Source organism: Akebia trifoliata, chromosome 6 (genome assembly GCF_017979445.1).
Source record: "Akebia trifoliata isolate Shusen 1 chromosome 6, ASM1797944v1, whole genome shotgun sequence".
In the NCBI taxonomy this organism is placed as follows: Eukaryota; Viridiplantae; Streptophyta; class Magnoliopsida; order Ranunculales; family Lardizabalaceae; genus Akebia; species Akebia trifoliata.
This window is the reverse complement of record NC_141380.1, coordinates 11,129,216-11,136,022: the sequence shown is the minus strand read 5'-3', so window position 1 is coordinate 11,136,022 and position 6,807 is coordinate 11,129,216.

The window sequence follows — 6,807 nt, the reverse complement described above, 5'->3', positions numbered from 1 at the left end:
GGAGGCGGTATTGCTCTTGATTAGCTTTTTTTTCTTTCTTTCTTATCTTGTAAAGTGACCTCTTTTCGCTTTTCAAATAAATTTTTATACTTATTAAAAAAAGTATTTTCTGATATTGTATAATGGAAAAAGATTCACATACAAAGAATAAATAATTATACTATTATTCGGTGTATTCTTTGTCTCAACCGATTCTTTTGATGGTTCCAATTCTACTTATTTTAGAATCAAATTCGGAATCGACAATAATCGAAACAAAAAAAAATATGACGGTTCTGATTCTGGGTGCCCTAAGAATCCCTAATTATGAGGCTCTCCATCAAATAAACATTTGGGGAGAAAAGAGAATACTCCTAGGGATTTCAAGGAGAATATATTCCGATAAAATCTAAGAACTTATTCCATCCAATGTACTCCCCCTGAATTTGGAAATAGGGATATGAACTAAATTCCTTGTCCAAGTCAATAAACCTTTTTTCAAAGGAGTAATGATTTTCTGACTCCCCAACGTGGCATACTCAAAATACTCTCCTAACGTGGCATGTACTAGAACCATAGATCTTTTTCCTCAGGATACACAACTGCACATATTTATGGGGATGTACAGATGTGTATCCTGAGGCATAAAATCTATGGTTTGTCATGAGAGTAATTTGAGTATGCCACTTGGGGAAGTTAGATTATCACAACTCTTTTCAAAGAGTCCTTAAACATGAGGATTGAGCCGAGATTCAACATTTTTTAACCACAAAACACTTGATTTTCACTTTGATTAAAATAGTAAGATTTTAAGTCATACTAAGGATCTTTTTTCACAAATGGATTACCACATCATCAATCCAACAACACAGCCCTCTAAGTTTCATCGAAAAACTCAGATAAAAAAAAAAAAAGAAAATTCTTTTGAGCTTTATCCAAGGTTTTGAAAATAGACAACTACCGAACTTCCACATAACTCCCAAACTCAAAATTGAAACTAAATGGTGAAAAATAACTTTTTTTTTTGGTAATTTTTATTCAAAGTTCATATAATTTTGTTCTCTACAATCCTGAAGCATCTGATTATGTTTTTGGATGCCAAGAGCTGAGCCCAAGGACCCTTAGTAAGGATAAATCTTTATTAACTTATACTCCATTTGGAAAAGTCGTGCGAAGGCTAAAATCAAGTTGAACATGTTCCTTTTTTGGAACTTCGATGTTTGGGATTGATACAAATTCTTTTTAGTTGCCGATTCATTCAAAAAAATCAGCCGAATCTCTCGACTACCAACACTTCAACGAGTCTTCGCAAAAACACACGGTTCAACGAGCCTTCGCAAAAACACATGGCATATGCGACAAATAGAGATTTTCCGACGACGCGAACCTCTATTTTCTAGTTAACCCTCTTTCTCTTTCTCTCTCTCTCACACACACACACACACACACACACACACGCACACATACACACACACACATATATACAGACAATCGAAAACCTTAGAAATTGTCAAACCCTCTCTTCTACAGATCTGGAGAGATTTCTCCACGAATTTTCGAGTGTACAGTTAAAGGATTTTCCTATTGCTCTATTTCGCAGATGAGAACAAATCTGAGGGTAAACTTGGAAACAAGCTTTAATATCCCAATTTGCAGATCAACAGAGATTTGGAACTTGCCTACAAATTGATTTGCAAATAGTCCTCAATCTATAGGTTGATCAAATTTTTTTGGCATTAGAACTTCATAAGTATTAGCAGTGGAAAATTTAAGGTCGTTGCTAACCCTTATAACAAAAATGTTTAACATTTAGCAGGCTGTGAATTTTTTTTTTTTTTTTTTTAATATTTGAGTTATAGTAGTTTTTGAATTTTAGTGCTTGGTGACATGTTTATAGGTAAGTTGAATAAGAACTTGGTCAGGTCAAGGTAAAATGCTAAGTGATTTCTATATTTGAAATACATTAGTGTTTTTATTAGAGTGTTGTGTGGCATGTCTACAAGTGAATTGAACAAGAGCTTGGTTCATATTAAAGTGTTGATGGTAGCATAAGTTGTTTGGTTTTGTGTATCATGATCTTGATGCATAGCATCAAATGTTAAAAACCTTGAGTTGTCTGGTTTCAGTTTGAAGCCTAATTGTTTAAAAAGTATTATTTCTGGAATTTGGAGATTAGAGACGACTCTCGTTAATTGCTAGATCTATTTTTTTTTGGTGCAATAGGAACAATACTCTCATTTATAAACTATATTATGCTACATTTATTCCCATATTCAATAATTGGCTTTGGAGTGGACATGTTAATTTACTACTGAGAGGCTATGGAAGGAATTTGCGTTCAAAGGCTTTGCAAATTCTATTATGCATATTGGATTATTATGTTCTATATCGAGTTTCTTGAGCTAGGTTTAATTTAGTTTCTTCTAATGACCAGTGGTATCACACACATACATTTCTCTTAATTTATTTTGATATTTTTTTATTGGTTTCAATTTAGTTGTATATCCCATTCTTGGAATTTACATACTGTATGATTGGAATCACTAAAGCTAAAACACTTTTTGCATTATATAACTCTTAATATTCAATGTTAGTATGCATGTTCACTCTGGAATTGGCTCTATTGCATAACTAAGATAAAAATTTATACACTTTAGTGATCCACCCATTCACTAGCAACCTTTTTATGGGGTACAAGGTTGTGCTCTATTTACTTTAGTGCTTTTTAGAAAATGAAAATAGCATGTCGTTTACCATTAGTTGTTGCTTATGTCATTTTGAATCACTTTTAGATTTGTTTTTGAAAATTTTGACCTTGCTCTCATTAGGTGAGTTTTTTTCCTTCTTCTTCAAGTTAATAACAATTGTATAATCATATTTTTCCTATATTTTTTTTTTTTTAAATTTTAGATTGATTTTTCAATTGATTTGATTTCCCCTAAAATCAATGGGTAAAATCAATTTCAGATTTATGTGTTTAATTACAAATTTTCTCTTAGTCTCTATGTTTTAGCTTTCATCATCAAAACCCTAAATTTTAAGAGTTGTTATTGGCACCCAAACTTTTACTTATTACACCCAATTAAAAATAAAGAAAATAAGTAATTGGGGTGTATTAAATAAAAGTTGGGGTGTCAATATAATCTTAATCACTTTTTTAATTTTTTGGCTAGATTTATATTTTTTTTATTGATTTAAAATTTTATATAAGTCTAAATATAGTTGTAAATAAATTTTGTAATAAGTAAAAGTTGAAGTGCCAATAAAAGCTTACTTTATTTTTTTTTTTACTAGATTTATATTTTTTAAGTTTAAAATTTTATGAGCCTAAACATAATTGTACAAAACTTCTGTTAACTAGTGTTATAATGTATCGTAGTTTAATATTTAATTGGGTGTGTAAATGATTTAAGAAATTTGGGTGTAATAAGTAAAAGTTGAGGTGTCAATCAGATTGTAATAAGTAAAGTTGGAAACAACTTTTGAGTACACATTGGGGGTAGATTGTAGATCCTAAATTTCAATGAAGTACCATATTGTATGATCTAAAGAATCAGGTTGATGTATAGACATATTTGTGTGTTGGTTAATTTATTACTTTCTTTTTCTTAAATTTTGTTTTAATAGTTTTTATCAAGATAATGTTTAGTCAACAATTAGTAAAGACATATTGGGATTCAATGATACATAAAAGTTGGGTGGAATGTTATGTTAAAGTAATTAAAAACTATAATAAAGGATGGGGTTTAACCTCAAAAGAACATGATTATTTTATAACTATATTTGAAGAAAAGTCAAAAAAATCTTATACCAAAGTTCAATACAAGTATCGTTGGGATTACGTAATGATAGATGAAAAGCATAAAAGAATCCTAAGATGCAATTTGGATCAGGATGTGATGTAAATACGGGATCCTTTGAAGCAACTGATGAATCATGAAAGTCATATGTTTTGGTAACTTTTTTATATTTTCATATAATAATTGAAGTTAAATGAGTTAATTAATTTTTTTTTCTAATTATTTTTTTATGTTTTTTATCAATTAAATAAACATTTTAATCAATTTTAATATAGGGCACTAAAGTACGAAGATGAACTAGACTAAATATTTGGTGGGACCGTTGCAACTGGAAAACATTGTATGATACAAAACGAGACATATTTTTAATCATGTAAGATAGTCATATTTCTCTCAATGATTAGTATGCAGATATTGATGATGTGAATAATGGGTCAACACTAAATACTTCAATTGATTTAGTTAAAAAATCTATTGAAGAGATACCTAGAAGATGTCATAATAGATCGAATGAGTTTGACTCCTCTTTTACCACAAGTGTGAATGTGAAAGAAATGTAAAAATGGGAAATGTTGAAGTCTATAGAATGCTTTGTGTGATGGTTAACTGCGAATTTGAAAAAAAAAAAGTAATGACGCAAAACGTAAATAAAGACATTTCTATTATCTCATGCATCAACTTGTTGAGTTATTGATCGGTGTTGATCAGTATGGATGTTTTAGTTGACAAATTATTTAAAGAGACTTTTAATAGGGAGATTTTTATTGGATTAATGGATATTGACCGCATATCTGTATCAAAATGAATTAAAATAAAATTTAAAGAAGCCTATGGGATCTCGTGATGAACAATCTTCTAAGGATATGATTTATTTATGATTACAAATTCTATTAAATGCTATAATAGAATAGTGATATTGGTTTTTATTTTTTTTTATTACCATAGTTGTTAGAAGACATTACTTTAGTTTATTAAATTTCTACATGCATTTTTTACTTAATAATTTTACATTATAGTTAGTAGAAATATTTGTCTTTAACTTTTTTATTTTTCATTTAAACTCTATATAATTGAATGATTATGAATTGTTATATGTCTATAATTATGTGATTTGCATATATGCAATAACAGATGGATGATTGCACAAAGAATAAATTTTTTTATTTTATTTTACCATGGTATTAGTACCGTACAAGGAATCGATGCATGAAGCAACTATGTCGAACTTCACTACTTTCTGGTGATTCATATGTCAGAGAAATATTTGATTTATACAACGCAGTGTCTTGATATGATAATTTTCGTATAGATAAATATGTCTTCAACAGATTATTTTAAGATAATAAAGTAGTGAGAGTTAAAGAATAAATTGTAATTTTTTTATATATAGTTGGGCATAATGTTAGGAATAGAAATAATCAAGATAGATTCTAAACATTCTAGTGAAACGATAAGCCAATATTTTCATCACGTATTATAAGTATTATATAGTTTTACCAATAACTTAATAAAAGTACTTGACTTGAGCGTCACACTACAAAAAATATTGGCAGATCGACAATATTTTTCACGATTTAATGTAATTAATTATTTAATATTTGAATTAATATAATCAATAGCATAATAATTGTTTAATGTTTACTTTTAAATGAAATAAGATTGCGTGAGTGCAATTGACAAGACTTATATACATGTAGACACCCCCATTTTTGCACTCACCTGATTAATAAATTCGTCAACCCGATTGCAATGGTTCCCAATGATGGATGATTATTTCTTGCTATATTTTGTTGCTAGATATGTTTCAGAAATTCAGATGAGGTATCTCGAACTGATAAAACTATAGAAATCACGCTATGCTAGAAAAATATAACCCCAAAAACGTAGAAATCATCATCTTGTCGATAAAAAGAAGTTTTACGATAAAAATCACTAAAAAATGAACAAATTACCCCTAACCTCAAAATATCCTTAGAGCCTACATTATGCTTAAGAAAACCCTTTCAAACACATAAAACAACAAATTGAAATCAAATAAACCATTTTGCCAATTTTCACAAAATTCGACAAAATTACGAAAATGCCTATCATAAAGTTCAATACCATTTCCCACAAAAAATTTCATAAATGACACAAACCAATATTCCCATTGAATTCTCTATGAAAAATCGATTCCAAAACATCCTGCAACATTGAAAAACGACTTAAAACTTAAAAAGTCATCTCTGAGGGTAAAATAGTAATTTTACTATTTTAATAATTAAAATTTTCAAAATTAATAATTAAAATATTAATTAATGTAAAGTGAAATCCTAATTAAAATTAAAGTCAATCAAGTAAGACTAAAGTCAATCAAGTGAGACTAAAGTTAAAATCTTAAAGTCGATCAAGTAAGACTATAAGTGAAAATCTTAAAGTCAATCAAGTGAGACTAAAAGTCAAACCCTAATAGAATTCTAATTAAACATTAATTCTATTTAAACAATTCTAATTAAACTATAACTCTAACTAAAAGAATTATAATTAAATACTAACTCTATCAAACAAGCACTTAAAAAAAATCTATAAATAGGATCCCTACAACCTATTTTCGTATCAAATAATAAATCCTAAGAGAAGTAGGTCAAAAAACTTCCCTAACCTCCTATAAACCCTAATTTTGAAGTCCTAACTCCTTACCTAACACCCATACCTCAATTTTAGCTCAAAAAACACCTAGAAATCCTTCAAAAACACCCAAAAATCCATAAACAAATTCGAAGAATCCAGATCAAAGAAAGAGATACCTTGCCTCGGAGCTCAGTAATCAGATCCGGAGATAGAACGAAGCGAGGAGTACTGTACAAGGAGTTACTCTATCAGATCTGAGGGAACAAGACCGTTGTCTTCAGAAAGGTATCTATTTCTCATTATTTTTTATTACTTAGGTCTTTTAGCAATGTAGTTTATTTACGAATTAGTAGAGACCGGCGTTTGTCGGGCGGGGTTGGTGCCTAACACTTTCCAACTCCGTAACGTGATCCTCGGG